This window comes from Schistocerca gregaria, chromosome 8 (assembly GCF_023897955.1).
Source record: "Schistocerca gregaria isolate iqSchGreg1 chromosome 8, iqSchGreg1.2, whole genome shotgun sequence".
Taxonomy (NCBI): domain Eukaryota; kingdom Metazoa; phylum Arthropoda; class Insecta; order Orthoptera; family Acrididae; genus Schistocerca; species Schistocerca gregaria.
This window is the reverse complement of record NC_064927.1, coordinates 379,990,707-380,007,049: the sequence shown is the minus strand read 5'-3', so window position 1 is coordinate 380,007,049 and position 16,343 is coordinate 379,990,707. Positions and strand designations below refer to the sequence as shown.

General features: G+C 40.5%; 1 long non-coding RNA gene across 1 annotated transcript in view; it reads right to left on the bottom strand.

The window, feature by feature from the left end:
* LOC126284611 (uncharacterized) overlaps positions 1–15,867 on the bottom strand; it is a 29,608-nt gene extending 13,741 nt beyond the window's left edge. The window contains exon 1 of the long non-coding RNA XR_007551511.1: positions 15,788–15,867. This is a non-coding gene — a long non-coding RNA (uncharacterized LOC126284611). The remainder of the gene's footprint in view (positions 1–15,787) is intronic.
* Between the last annotated feature and the right edge of the window lie 476 nt (positions 15,868–16,343).

Sequence of the window (16,343 nt, the reverse complement as noted above, 5' to 3'; positions counted from 1 at the left end):
ACACTTGAAAAAAATAACGACACAGTGTTCCTTAAGGCTTTTCAAACTTTGCACTGATAAGCACACACTCACTGATGACCTTAGGAACACTATCATGCTGCCACGCCTCTATTATAAAATCATGTCTTAGCCTCTCCTGTTTGAAAAACTGAGTTGTCAATCCAATGATTAAGGAACATCCTCTCCACCATTTTAATACTTTGGTTGGAGGAGTGCACTGCATATACATAATACCGTCGATATATATATATATATATATATATATATATATATATATATATATATATATATGATTATTATTATAACGATTGTTCTTCTTTAGGTGAGCGATTGAACTTGAATTCATAATTTCATCTACGGACGTTTTTCATCTTTGCTTCCCAAAAACTATTCATCCTCTCAGAATGTTCCTTCTTCCGTTCTTCTCTCCATTTTTTCCTAGGCTGGCGCGATGTTCTTTCCTCAAACTTCACACTTGTGGTTTTATTCCGGCACTTAGCGTGGTCTTCGAGATTTTTTATGTTGGTCTGCTGCAGATCCCTCTGGGCTTCTGTCAGCCATTCTGTGCCGCATTTATTCTTCGTTATAATAGTGAAAAGTTTCCTTGCTGTTCTGGAGTCTTCCATCCTGTAGATATGTGTACAAAATTTGGCTCGGCGTCTTATGATTTCGTCTGTTGCTGTGTTGGTCTTTATATATAGCTCGTTTTGTGGTCTCTTCATCCATATGCCGTTTTTGTTGTTTCCCCCTTAAATCTTCCTGAGAATTTTTCTTTTCTGCTTTTTTATTTCTCTAATTTTTGAATGACCATTAAACACCATTATTTCAGCCTCGTAGATTGCTTCTGGTAGAATCACAGTTCTATGGTGCCTTAATTTTGCGTCTGTCGAAATACATTTCTTGTTGTAATGCGTTCATGTTAGCTTGTAGGCCTTCTGGAGTTCGATGATTCTTTGTACACCGGAGATTCGGTTTAATCCTGAGGACTGTATACTTCCTCTGAGATATTTAAAATGGCAGACTTGTGTAATTTTTGTGACTGCTAAATTTTCTCCACGCAGTTATTCGGTTGTCGACTGCCTGATCGCAAGTTGCGTTCCACCAGCGATGTTTCCTGGTGGGAGGGGATCGTACTAATTTGATGGCTTCCTGAATTTTCTCTGTTAGTTTCTTACAGTCTGTTGATTTTTTCCTGATTGATTTGCATGACGATTCTTCCTTTGTTGAGTTTAAGATATTCCGGATCTGTATTGATACTTTTTGGGTGGCCTTTTTAGCATTCTGTTGGGTTGGAATTTTGTTTTTATTTGGAGAAGATGATGATCTGATTCAAAGACACCTTTGCGGGTTCTGGCGTTTAGAATTTATTTTATATTTTCCTTGTAGATTGCGACATGTTCAATTTGCTATTCACCCTGTCTGAGATGGGTGATCTCCATGTGGTTAATTTATGTGCAGCTTTTTGTTATCATTTTAAGTCCGAAGTTTCTGCAGAAGTCAATTACTTTTTCACCGTTCTTGTTGATACATTTGTGTTTGGTAAAGGGGCCAGTGTTTGATTTTTTTCCCTTGCCTAACTCCACGGTAAACTCACCTAATACGATTTTCACAGGGTGCCTTGGTATTTTATTTGTTGTTTCTTCTAGTGTTTCCCAAAAGCTGTCCACTGTTTCAGGGTTAATTTTACTGTGGTGATTTGTGGGGGCGTGCACATGGATAAAAGTATGGGCTTTATTACCTGATTTTACTGAAAGCAGGGAGACTCTTTCATTGAGAGTCGAACACGGACGTGTGTACGGCGAATCCAGTTCCGAAAAGTGGTAGTTTGTCTCTTACTTTTATGGCTCGCTTTCCCTTGTAGATCCTGTAATTCTCTGTGTTAAAGTGATGTGAAATCTATGTCTACATAAATAACCCAATACAAACCAGTCGCCATTCTTATGGAAACAGTTTATACTCTTTTCGTGTGGTTCGGTACTGTCCGATATTCCAGAGAAGCCAAAAGCTTGTATATTTCAGTTTCGTCAGTTAGTTTGTTAGTCAACGAGATCGCCATCTCCATCTCGCTGCAGATCAACGGTCTTCAAGAACAGTGGAGCGCGGACTCTACAGAACTTGCTTCGGAGCAGCAGTGGCTCTAAGTGAGAAAAGTGAATGCATCAATTTCGTTTCACATCACATAACAACGAAAACTTTCGCCAAAAGATATACGTGGACAAATTAAATGAAGAGTGATAGCATTTCCTGATAGAAGTATTTAACAGTGTTATATCGGGTATACATTCCATTAACAGCAATTAGAACTCTCTGTCGTTCCTTTTGTCATCTGATCTTGGCGTGGTGATTGTGTGACACGTTTGCCGAGAGTGACACAGAGGCCGATTTTCGGGTAGGCGAGTGAGCGAAGCAGCACAGACAGCTCAGGTCCGGGGGGTGACGGACTGGCTGTTTGTTCTACTGTCGTACTTCCAAGTTCGTCTGGCTTAGCATCTTACGCACACGAGGGATGTGTACCGGAAACGGGAGTGGACACATTATGCTTTCGCCGAGCAGTTTTGGAGGCGAGCGGTGGGTTGTCGTCATCCACACATCTTCTGGCGGCTGCAAGTTTCCTCACTGTTTGCCAACGCAGAGCGGCTGTGGATGCTCTGTGACCTACTTCTAGTTCGTTTGTTCGGTGCCGAGATCTTGCGGCATTCGTAGAGACTGATCTCGCTCCCCACACTGTGAGCGTGAAAACTGTCACTGGTGTGTTTCCCTTGCTATGTTTACAGGGTGAAAAGTATTTAAACCGACATACTCTATGAGGTTATAGGGAATATCAAAACAAATATTTTTCCCTAATGTCATTTTTTCCTATGAGGATTATTTAAACCAGTGGAGGCCGTATTACGCTCTTCAGTTGTTAGAGGCTTAATTACGATCTTCAGTTGTTAGAGGGCGTATTGCTCTCTTCATTTGCAGGCAACTGCTGTCCACCTGTGTAGTAGTGCATTGTCTCTGTTACTAATGGAGCGGTACACCTGGAGTGAGTACACTGATATGGTTGGTGCGTACTACGTAGCGCACCACAACGGACGAGCTACACAGCGGGTTTATCAACAACAATATCCTAATCGTCGTATCCCGCGTGATACGACATTTGCTGCTGTGTAGCGATGTCTGCTTGAGACCGGGTGATTTAGCAGATTACCTGGACAGGGACACCGTCGCACGGGAAGTACGCTGCAATTTGAGGAAGTGTCTTGCAGAATGTGGAGCGGGATCTGTTGTGGTTGGCAGGAGAGCCAACACCGTATTGCTAAAGGAGGCCGAAATGCACTCGTTTTAGCTCACGCAGGCTGGCGTGAGGTCTGGAACATGACAAGGGAATTAGAATTGAGAAAAACGGACGTAGCTGGTGGAATACTTAACTTTAATCCATTAATGGAGAACGTCGCTCTTTATGGTACATGATTCACGATATCAATAGTAACTGAATGTGGCGCCTTGCTAGGTCGTAGCAAATAACGTAGCTGAAGGCTATGCAAACTATCGTCTCGGCAAATGAGAGCGTAGAAGTCAGTGAACCAACGCTAGCAAAGTCGGCTGTACAACTGGGGCGAGTGCTAGGAAGAATCTCTAGACCTGCCGTGTGGCGGCGCTCGGTCTGTAATCACTGACAGTGGCGACACGAGGGTCCTACGTATACTACCGGATCGCGGCCGATTTAAAGGCTACCACGTAGCAGGTGTGGTGTCTGGCGGTGACACCACAGGATCCTTCAATCTTCACTCGTGCAATTGTACTTAACATGAGAACGAATCAGACGAATATAAGAACAGTTCTTCGAGAGCAATTGTTACGTCCATTTCACTTTCAGCGTGTCCACTACCTGGAACCATTTGATTACCCACCCAGAGCACAGTTCTCGCAGTAGTACCTGGAACAGTGTGAAATGCATCCTACATTTCCATCCTCTGTGTTGTTTACCTATGAAGCAACTTTCGGAAGTGATGGAGTCTTCAACATGCACAATTAGCATATTTGGAGTGAGGATAACCCACATGCCACAGTTACTAGCGCTCATCATGTGCGGCTCTTCGTTAATGTGTGGGTCGGTGCTGTTGGGGACTGTTTAATTGGGTCGTATCTGCTACCTAGGTCATTAAATGGCAGGCAATATTACAATTTTCTCGCCAGAGCAAGACAACGCATGTCGTTATAACATGACGGGGCGCCGGCACATTTCAGTCGTCGTGTGCGTCGATTCCTGGACCGACGGTTCCCAGAAGCGTGGATTGGCAGGTGTGGTCCTTTACCATGGCCTGCTATATCCCCAGATATGTCCCCTCTGGACTTTTTTGTGTGGGGAGAGCTGCGCAACCTAGTTTACACAACTACTGTTGCATCAGAGGAGGATCTGGTTGCCTGGATAGTAGCAGCAGCAGGAACAATTCAGGATACTCCTGGGGATTTTGCCCGTGTCAGACAGAACATGATTTGACGGTGTAGCCTTTGGCCAGCCGGGGTGGCGCTTCAGTGTGGAACCGCGCGACCGCTACGGTTGGAGGTTCGAATCCTGCCTCGGGCATGGACGTGAGTGATGTCCTTAGTTTAGTTAGGTTTAAGTAGTTCTATGTTCTATGGGACTGATGTTCAATGCCATAGTGCTCAGAGCCATTTGAACCATTTGGTGTAACCTTTGTTTCCGTGTCAATTGAAGCATTTTTGAAAATCTACTGTAATTGAAATTGGGTTGCGTTAATGTGTTGTCTCTTGGTCATAAAGAAATGGAAAAGTACTTGTTGGTTTAATTAAGTTGCCACCAAAAAAATCTTCCTCTACCGGTTTAAATTCTTCTCGCAGGAAAAAATGACATTACGGAAAAATATTTGTTCTGATGTCTCCTACAACCTCCCAGAGTTTGTCGGTTTAAATACTTTTCACCCTGTATATGGGACTCGGTTCAGCCTCCTGATGTTGTTGTCGCTGTTCCCTGTTTCTGCGTCTGGCCAGGCGATTTGAGGAGCGTGTCGCTCGAATGAGAACATAATAGCTTCAGTTTGGTAACTGTCATAGAGTTGTGATTTGACTGCGTGTTTCAAATTATCAGCGTTTTGTAAATTTTTTTTATGTTTAACGTGTCATTATTAGTGACGTCCAAAATATTTTTGCCTGGTACGTTGTGTACTGAATCGCCAAATCGGTCACTTTAGATATTTGGAGACCGCAAGCTCGTATGTCTTGCGTGAACAAATCCTGTTGCATGCATTTTGGTTTGTTACAGTTCCAGACCAATTCTATGTTTAAGGCAGGTGATGTTCATCAGCCAACTGTTCGTGTCTTCCTTCCACCTATGGTTTCCACCCCGCCTACTTTTCTCGGTTTCCGCCTCGTGGTCTGATGTGAAACTGGACTTCGCTCATCCACCGAACTACTTTACAGCCAGGCGTAACGCCTTATCACAGCTGTTTTGTCTATGCTGTCACCGTGTAATCTGATGACTTAAGTTTTTATTTGTTTTACTTAAAAATTACTTCTCTGTTCGTCAGACTATCATCGTAGGTCTGTGCTTTGGGGCGTGTTCCCACTGGTTGCTTAAAAATTTCGGGACCGTTCGTCCGTACCACATTGCTCGATGCGCCTTGCTTTCATATGACCCAGCTTTAACCGTTTTTCTTTCCTTTTAATGAACTCCCTTTTAGGTAAACCTGAGTTATTTGATGTGTTTTAGTCAAACCCATTCGAGAGATGTTTATTGTCTATATGTTTTGAAAACTACTTTTCCATAATATTATGCTTGTAAAATGCTGTTGTAAAGTGTCAGGCAAATCCAACACCTTCCATGAAAACCCTGACATGATAAGCAAATCCAGTAGTATGTCACATAGCTCCGAATAAATCGTGACATTAAATTAACCAAAGTAATACGAGTAACGAGTGAGCAAATGGAATACCACAGACTAACACAAGAATGCCTAAATGCATGTCGTACCTTCCTACCGTGAGACCGACGCAGTTCCGAGGGGAGAAACGAGAACAGAAGCCAACAGCAGAACCGTGTTAAGCTAGAAGGCCCTACGATAAGGGAAGGACTGGACACCCACGTCGCCAGCCTACTTCTAAGATTACCACCCACACGTTTTAGCTTGAGACTTTTTCACGTCTCTCTTACGTTAAGGACCACTCCCCAGCCCATGTTAAAAGCTAGAGCACTCCAGAAAAACAGTATAGATCTTACGATAACACAAAAAGGGCCACTACCACCCGCAAGTTTTAGTGTGAGACTTTTTCGCGTGTCCGTTACATTAGGACCACCCCCAGCCCATGTTAAAAGATAGAGCCCTCCAGAAGAACAGTATAGATCTTACGATAACGCTAAAAGGACCACACCAGCTGCAGGTTTTAGCGTGAGACTTTTTAGCGTCTCTGTTACGTTGCAAACTTTAAAAACATTGCCCCACCACGAAAAGTATAACGATTCTCATTGGATAGACAGAATTTTTGTAGGCGGAGCTTAAGGTTAACATTGAGACCCTGAGTGGTCAGACGAAAACACAGCCAGATAGTTTTTTTTTAAATCAACTTCGGTAAATTGTAGTAAGGAGAAGTTAGGAGAGAGTTGCTTCCGAGATGGCGAGGTGAGCGGAGCTGTGCTGCCCGCCGCTGCCCTGACGCTGCCTAAACACCGACAAGGTAATGAACGCACGCGATGCTGCATTTTTGAGCGCATAATGCTTCACTCAGAACTGCAGAAGTCTTATCTGTTACACCCCCTTTTTTGCGTAATAGTAGTGCCGATCGTAAATTAAAGCTCATGGTGTTCACATTTGCCACTTGAAGTAAAAATCTGAAACGCGATGATTTTTCTGTTATATAGTTATTGAGAAGCCACATCAGCCACTGTAATTTACGACAAGTTAGATAAGTAATTAAAGATAATTGAGGGTCACTGTAGACCATTTTGATAGTTTTCTCCTTTGTGAAACTTAAATTAAACCTAGATTATAAATGTGATATGGCATAGGTCATCCTTCGATCGATTGTAGAACTTGGAAACACATTCAGGGAATATTCGTTCACATTTTTGTTGAACGCAGTTGGTTTTTACCATCCTGTATTAAAACATCTCCTTTTATCAATAGTGCAATTTATAAACAATGTTTTGCGAGTAGAATAAAATTTCCAATGGTAAACTTAACTACTTTTTCGACGTTATTTTACCAGCTAACTAAAAATAGGAAATCCTTGAACCCTTTCCACTAAATTTAGTTAGTATTAAGATTCTTTTACAGGGAGTGCAGTGGAGTTGACGCTGAGATCATTAAGTATTTGGTTATATCATCGCTAGTCTCACTGAACTCTTCTGAATTCTACATGTCATGTGTGGTCTGGTGTCTCCTTACCAGCAACAGGTCCCAGGTTCAAACTAGTTAATTCCCTAAAAAACACACTCAGAGCGTCGTTGGGCGAAAATGGTAGGGAGACACGATATAGAACAAACAGCCACCACCATGAATGTTTAGACTGTTTTGGGGCATTCTTGATCTTCGTATTTAAATCTTAAGAACCTTTGTAGATAGGTGGCAGTATCATGATGTTATGCAAATAAAATTGGTTTAGGCATGCATATTCAAATACATAAATATGTTAACTGGCAGAATACGCCGCTGCGGTCGGCAACGCGTATACAGGGTGTTACAAAAAGGTACGGCCAAAGTTTCGGGAAACATTGCTCACACACAAAGAAAGAAAATATGTTATGCGGACATGTGTCCGGAAACGCTTACTTTCCATGTTAGAGCTCATTTTATTACTTCTCTTCAAATCACATTAATCATGGAATGGAAACACACAGCAACAGAACGTACCAGGGTGACTTCAAACACTTTGTTACAGAAAATGTTCAAAATGTTCTCCATTAGCGAGGATACATGCATCCACCCTCCATCGCATAGAATGCCTGATGCGCTGATGCAGCCCTGGGGAATGGTGTATTGTATCACAGCCGTCCACAATACGAGCACGAGGAGTCTCTACATTTGGTACCGGGGTTGCGTAGACAAGAGCTTTCAAATGCCCCCATAGATGAAAGTCAAGAGGGTTGAGGTCAGGAGAGCGTGGGGGCCATGGAACTGGTCCGCCTCTACCAATCCATCGGTCACCGAAACTTTTGTTGGGAAGCGTACGAACACTTCGACTGAAATGTGCAGGAGCTCCATCGTGCATGAACCACATGTTGTGTCGTACTTGTAAAGGCAGATGTTCTAGCAGCACAGGTAGAGAATCCCGTATGAAATCATGATAACGTGCTCCATCTAGCGTAGGTGGAAGAAACTAAAATGAGCTCTAACATGGATATTAAGCGTTTCCGGACACATGTCCACATAACATCTTTTCTTTATTTGTGTGTGAGGAATGTTTCCTGAAAGTTTGCTCGTACCCTTTTTGTAACACCTTGTATAACAAGGGTCTAGCGCAGTTGTTACATCAACTACTGCTGCTATAATGGCAGCTTATCAAGATTTAAGTGATTTTCAGTGCGGTATTATAGTCGACGAATGAGCGATGGGACACCGTATTTCCGTGGTAGTGATGAAGTGGGCATTTTGCCGTACGACCATTTCACCAGTGTACCGTGAATATCAAGAACCCGTTAAAACATCAAATATCCGAAATCGCTGCGGCCGGAGAAAGATCCTGCAAGAACGGAGCAACGACGACTGAAAGAATCGTTAAACGTGACAGAAGTGCAACCCTTCCGCAAATTGCTGCAGAATTCAATACTGGGCCATCACCGAGTGTCAGCGTGCGAACCGTTCAACTAAACATCATCGATATGGGCTTTCGGAGCCGAAGGTCCACTCGTGTACCCTTGATGACTGCACGACACAAAGATTTACGCCTCGCCTGGGCCCGCCATCACAGACATTGGCCTGCTGATAACTGGAAACATGTTGCCTGATAGGACAAGTCCCGTTTCAAAATGTATCGAGAGGATGGACGTGTACGGTCATCGAGGCGACCTCATGAATCCGTGGACCCTACATGTCAGCAGGGGACTGTTCGAGCTGGTGAGGCTCTGTAATGGTGTGGGACGTGTGCAGTTGGAGTGATTTGGGACTCCTGATACGTCTAGATACGACTCTGACAGGTGGCACGTACGTAAGCATCCTGTCTGTCCGATGGACTCGGCCAATTCCTGCAAGACAAAGCTACACCACACCCGTCCAGTATCGCAGAGTGGCTCCAGGAGCACTCTTCAGAGTTTAAATACTTTCGCTGGCGACAAGACTCCCCAGACATGAACATTATTGAGCGTATCTGGGATGCCTTGCAACGTGCTCTTCAGAAGTGATCTCCACCCTCTCGTATTCACGGATTTTTGGACATGCTGTCAGTTCCATCCAGCACTGCTCCAGAAATCAGTCGAGTCCATGCTACGTCGTGTTGCGGCACATATGCGAGCTCGCCGGGGCCCTACACGATATTAGGCAGGCCTGTTAGTTTCGTTGGCTCTTCCGTGTATAAACTGAAGGGGGCGGGGGATGGAGAACGAAGAGGAAAGAGCACGAAGTAAGGATATAAGCTGCATTGTGACTTTCTGTGGAATCTGCGACGATGAGTGAAAATGGCTGGGCCTGAAACTAGGGATCTTTTGCTTACTCGGCAGTTGCGTGAGCCACTACGCCACCTGGACACAGTGTTTATGGCAAATGCGGGGACTACCTCAGTACGTTCGCCAGGAAACCCAAACTCCTACCAACCGCCACCTATCCTCTTCCTGTCTACGTCTTCCATGCTATCTAATTTTTGATTCCCGCTGGAGATCGAACTTAAAAAGAGCATCCGCACTGAAGATTGTGTATTCATTAGCCATCAAGGCGAATCAGTCAGTTACTGCGTGGTGTTTGTTCTTTCGGACATGTCTGAACCATCTACTGACAATAGTATCAACTAGGCCTAAAATCAGAAGTAATGATGATGGATTAGAAACCTATATTAATCAGAACACAGCGTCGCCTCTATCTGCATCTACATGATTCACTAGTAAGTGCCTGGCAGAGAATTCAGTGAACCACCTTCAAGTTATTTCTCAACCATTCCACTCTGGAAAGTGTGCAGGAAAAACGAACACTTAGATCTTTCCTTGTGGGCCCTGATTTCTCTTGTTGTATTATGATAATCCTTCCTCCCTATGTAGGCACTTAGTAACTGCCTGGCAGAGAATTAAGTGAACCACCTTCAAGTTATTTCTCAACCATTCCACTCTGGAAAGTGTGCAGGAAAAACGAACACTTAGATTTTTCGTTGTGGGCCCTGATTTCTCTTGTTGTATTATGATAATCCTTCCTCCCTATGTAGGTGGGCGCCAGGAAAATATCTTCGCAATCACAGAAGAAACTTGGCGATTAAAATTTAATGAGGAAATCCTGCTTCAACTAAATACGCCTTTCTTTTAATGATTGCACCGAAATTCCACGTACCATATCTGTGGCACTCTCTTGCATATTTCGCGGTTGGACAAACCGAGGTGCTCTTCTTCCAAACTTTTCGATGTCCTCCATCGATCCTATCTGATGCAAATCCCACACCGCACAGCAGTATTCCAGAAGAGCATGTGAAAGTGCAGGAAGGGAAATTCCTTTAGTAGACCTGCTGCATTTTCTCAGTGAACTGGCAACAAATAATAGACTTTGGTTGCTGTACTCACAACATTATCCAGATTTAGCGGATTTCTTTTGGCACTCATGTGGATGACTTCACACTTTTCATTATTTAGAGTCAGTTGACACTTTCATACCATACAAATATCCTGTCTAAACCATTTTGCAATTTGTTGTCGTTATCTGATGACCTTATAAGATGATAAATGACATGGTAAAGGAAACAAAAGAAAAATTCGTAGTAGATATTAAAATCCATGGAGAAGAAATAAAAACTTTGAGGTTCGCCAATGACATTGTAATTCTATCAGAGACAGCAAAGGACTTGGAAGACCAGTTGAACGGAATGGACAGTGTCTTGAAAGGAGGATATAAGATGAACATCAACAAAGTCAAAACGAGGATAATGGAATGTGGTCGAATTAAGTCGGGTGACGCTGAGGGAATTAAATTAGGAAATGAGACACTTAAATTAGTAAAGGAGTTTTTCTATTTCGGGAGCAAAATAAATGATGATGGTTGAAGTAGAGAGAATATAAAATGTAGACTGGCAATGGCAATGAAAGCGTTTCTGAAGAAGAGAAATTTGTTAACATCGAGTATAGATTTAAGTGTCAGGAAGTCGTTTCTAAAAGTATTTGTATGGAGTGTAGCCATGTATGTAAGTGAAACATGGTCGATAAATAGTTTTGACAAGAAGAGAATAGAAGCTTTCGAAATGTGGTGCTACAGAAGAATGCTGAAGATTAGATGGGTAGATCGCATAACTAATGATGAAGTATTGAATAGAATTGGGGAGAAGAGGAGTATGTGGCAGAACTTGACAAAAAGGAGGGACCGGTTAGTAGGACATGTTCTGAGGCATCAAGGGATCACAAATTTAGCATTGGAGGGCAGTGTGGAGGGTAAAAATCGTAGAGGGAGAGCAAGAGATGAATAACTAAGCAGATTCAGAAGGATGTGGGTTGCAGTAGGTTCTGGGAGATGAAGAAGCTTGCACAGGATAGGGTAGCATGGAGAGCTGCATCAAATCAGTCTCAGGACTGAAGACTACAACAAAAACAATCTGCAAAAAGTCTAACAGTGTCACTCGGATTGTGGCCTGAGTCGTTTATGTAGATCAGGAACAGCAGGGAGACTGCAATACTTCCTTGAGGGACGCCAAATGTTGCTTCTATCTGACTCCACAACTTCCCGACAATTAGTACGAACTGTGATCTTCCTGACAAGAAATCTGGAATACAGCAGCACAAATGAAACGATAGGGCAATTGATTGTTGGAGAGCACCTTTTCTCAAAGCCTACAACTGAAACTAATGAATGTAGAATAAAAGCTATATTAGATAGACAATAACACCAGTTATGTTTATTCTAGTAAAACATGATGAATTATCATTTTCTTCACCTACGGAATTGAAGGTGTGCACTGTTCCAGAAAAACTTCTAAACGGCGTCAGGTGAAGCAAGCTAGATTTTTATACCACCAGTGGAACATTATCTCAATTAGACCTAAAATCTAAACTAATGAAAGTGGCATTATAAGTCTACAGGCTTTTGTGAGGACTCCCTGTGAATGTTACGTCTTCTAGGTTACCTGTTTCGCTATCTACCCAATGCCTACAGCCCACCAATAGACGCTGGAAGAGTTTCGCTCTGTAACACCAGTTCTTCAGAACAAAAGTGGGAAAACATCTTTTTAAAAGTGAACAAAACACCAATAGACACTGGAAGAGTTTCACTCAGTAACACCACGTCTTCAGAACAAAAGTGGGATAATATCTTTTTTAAAAATGAACGAAACACTGGTTTCAGGGTTCTGATAACTGGGAACAGCAGAAGGTTCAAGCACATGAGTTGAAATGTCAACTGACTAGAAGAAATTTAAAGAATAAAATCATGTGCTCCTGCAACGTAGAAGATAATTTTCGAGAAAAGAGCGATGTTATTCAGACAACAAGACAATTATCCTTTTTATGACATATTGATATTACAGAGGCATATTTATTTGTATTTTAGTTATAAAAATAAACAAGTATAGTAGGCCACTCAGCAACAAAAAACCTTCTTGGTGATATTCGTTATGGACATCATTTCTGAATGGTATGTAAGGTTAATAATTTAAATCCCATGATGTGAGGAACTATTCTGCAAAGTCTTATAAATATCGGATTTGTTGGTTCTTCAAGGTCAGCGACATTTTTATTTTTAGTAAACTACATGTGCAAAAACTCACCACATCACCCAATGATATTTTAACACAAAACTAATGTTTTGATTTACATTTAAGTTCACTCAGCCAAAATGTATTTTTTTTCACATTAAAACTTAAAAAAATGTAACATAATGTTGTTTTGAATAGATGTTAGTAATATTAAAAAACATACTAAACATATTTTATGTTGTGAACTATCTGTAATGATTAGCATTATTATTAATCTAGAATTTTTATGATCACTTATAACATTTATATTGTCAATTATCAAATTTATAAATTACACATTCAACTGCTTGTATATACAGATATTAAATAATCTATTTGTAAAGATAAATTATCACTGATCTCTCTGCCTTTCTGGCATGTTTTCAGTGTTTGTATTTGAGAAGGGCATATTGTGAACTGATGTGGTGTTGAGGCAGACATTTTCATAGGAAAGGTTTTTGTAATTCAAGCTTTTCTGTGTTATGAGATTTTTTCAAAATAAAATATTAAAAGATGGAAATAATCTTGAGAAGAAATTTTTCAACAAATCATTTATAAAGCTGATGTATAAAACAATCACAATCCTAGGTCTATCATCATCAGACAGCAAACATACACCTTGAAATACTGTGACCTTGAGAAACATTGGAAAGTTTACAAAGAAGAGACAAAGATGAATAATAATCAAGTTTACAGGTTTTGTGAATTATTATATCACACAATGTTAATTCACCACTGCAGGAAAGATAAATAATGTTGAAATCAGTGTATGATCAGTAGAAACAGAAGTGTGTGAAGTAGAATCTAAACTGAGCAATGAAATTAGACAAGCTGTATTACGAGTAGGCAGATGTGTAGAATAAACTAACATTGTACAGCCATTGTATAGCCAACTTAATGTCTGGCCCCAGCAATGCAATCAGGCAATTACTGTACTTTAAACTGTAAATGCCACAGTTTCTAATAATACTTTGTTAAATTAAAGAGCAAAACTAGTCAATGAAAAATACTGAGTGAGTTGCCCTGAAAAAAACTTAATTTCAGCAGTCACTGTTGAATGCGTGCAGGCAACGCCTGCTTTCAGGCACACAACACTAACTTTTTATTTTCAGTTACATTCATATTGATGGCAAAGTATAATTAGTTCATATCTGAATACAAAAAGATGTAATGGAAAGAAAGTTTGGGATACAGGACTGTCCATCATAGTAAAAATTGGTCCAATTTAATTTCCGATTTTGAGAAACATACATAATGATTAGTATTATCATTATCTCTAAAGTTTTTTATGATCAGTTTTAATATTTATAACAAAAAATATCAAAATTATAAATTACACGTAAAATTACCTTTCTTGTACAGACCAATTTCAGACAACAACTTTGTATATATTTCCCTCTTTATCGTGTTTTCAGTAGTCGTTGTTGAGAGGGGTACATTCTGAACCACTGTTATATCAACGTGGACATCTCTATAGAAGAGTTTCTTCTAATTCAAATTTTTTGTCTTATGATGTGTTATTTGAAACAGAGTATTAAAAGATAGAAATATTCATGAGAAATCATTTCCAGAGTTAACCATAATCAGGATTTTGGTACTCTTGTCTTGAAAGAGGAAACATACTTCTAAAAACACTATGCCCATGAAACACATAGAGAAAACTGCAAGTATTAGTAACAAATAATCTTAGAAATTTTGTTGAACTATTGTACCACACAACATTAATTCAGTGCTTTATTGTGTTCTCACGATACTAAGAATTAGTTAAGCAGACCACAGCATTGAGCAGTGCTGAATAATGCAAAATCGTCGGTTAGGCTGTGTGATACTTTCCCTTCCATCAGAGTAGTTCTAATTGCGTGGCTGCAAACTCTACATTCATGAGAAATATCTCACAGTGGATGGAAATTTTTCTGAGAATATTTTAATTTTTATAATATCAGCTGATTTACTTGATACCAAACGTAATAATGCATTTACTCGTATCGACATTGAGACGATAAATGCCTAATTCTCATTTTGAGTCCTCTATACATACCGACCAATATGGTCGGTGTGGTGAAGGCATAGTTCGCCTTCCATTTTTTCACTACATTGAATATCAGAGCGACTGTTATAGTGTGGACGACTTATGTTGTGAAACTATCCTAGTACAGACAATCGAATGCAAGTCAAAGATTACATTTTTACTCTTAACGAATAAGTTGTTACATCTAGTACGAACTGTCAAGTATTTCATAAACGTATATCACCGAAAAAATTTTATTCGAAAAAAACAACCATTATAAACAAAGTTAATGTGCATAACATGCACCTCAGAATTAGTTTTAGAGTTTTATATGAATCGACGAAAGCAGTTCACTCATTTTTAAATGTTATGCAAATAGTGTTCTCCTTCCAAGTCCAACTCAACTGATTTTTTATGAATAGTGCTCTCAAACTGCGAGGGATGCATATCAAAATTGCAGTCTGTCAGTTTGTGTTTCAGTCAGATCTTAACGGAAAAATGGTATCTATTACTTTATTTTGTTGACTGTGCTGTCTTTAAGTGGAACCTCTTGATAAAGAAGGGAAGTTGTTGAACTCCTGTACGAGTCAGATGTGAGTCTGCAGACCTTTTTTTTAAGCATTTGAGTTTTGATAACAGGTGAGGCACGTTTTGGTATGTTGCAAGCGTGATGTTTTAGTTTACAAAACAGACGTGTATCAGACACAGTTTTTATTTAGATTAGTGTCATAAAGTCTAATAAACGAGTACCTGCACAAACCTGCGGATATTCAGTACTGGATAACGCTACTGAGAGAAACAAATGTAATTAATAATGTATAGAGGGCTATTACCATGTGCATGAAAAATCCTGTGCTGGGAAATAGTAAGAGACTTGCAGACTGTTGGCAGCAAAATTTATTATGTACTGTTTTTAGATAGAACACTTACTGTCGCCAGTCAGTCCCCAGCCACTAACCAGAGCATTTTGTCCCACGAAGGTTTCGTTGATCTCAGCAAAAGAAGGTAAGGCCACCAGCTTGATGTAATCTAAGAGGATAAAAATTACAAGTTTACATACAATATATTATATCTGGATGATCTGCATGTGAATTCGTTATCTAAGTAAATCTGTTTAGTGAATCACTACTTTTGTAATCTGTATGTACGTCTTCTGAGATACCTTGCTCAGTAATAGTGTTAAATGATAATACTACCTTCTGTCGGAATGATGATAACACCTGCTCTCTTTTTATTTGTTATTTTTTATAGGTTCCAGAGGACGACGACTTGGCACAAATTGTGCCGTCGCCTTCAATACTATTTCTCAATTTCTTCCTCGTCACTGTTGCTGTCAGCACCATCATCAGCAACATATTCATTACCAACATCTTAATTTTTAGAATCAACATCATGAACAAATTTTTAGCGTCAAGGTCATTTTCGTCGTCCTCGTCATTGTGATCGTTGTAGTCATCATCATTGCAACACTCATCGTCATTGGCAT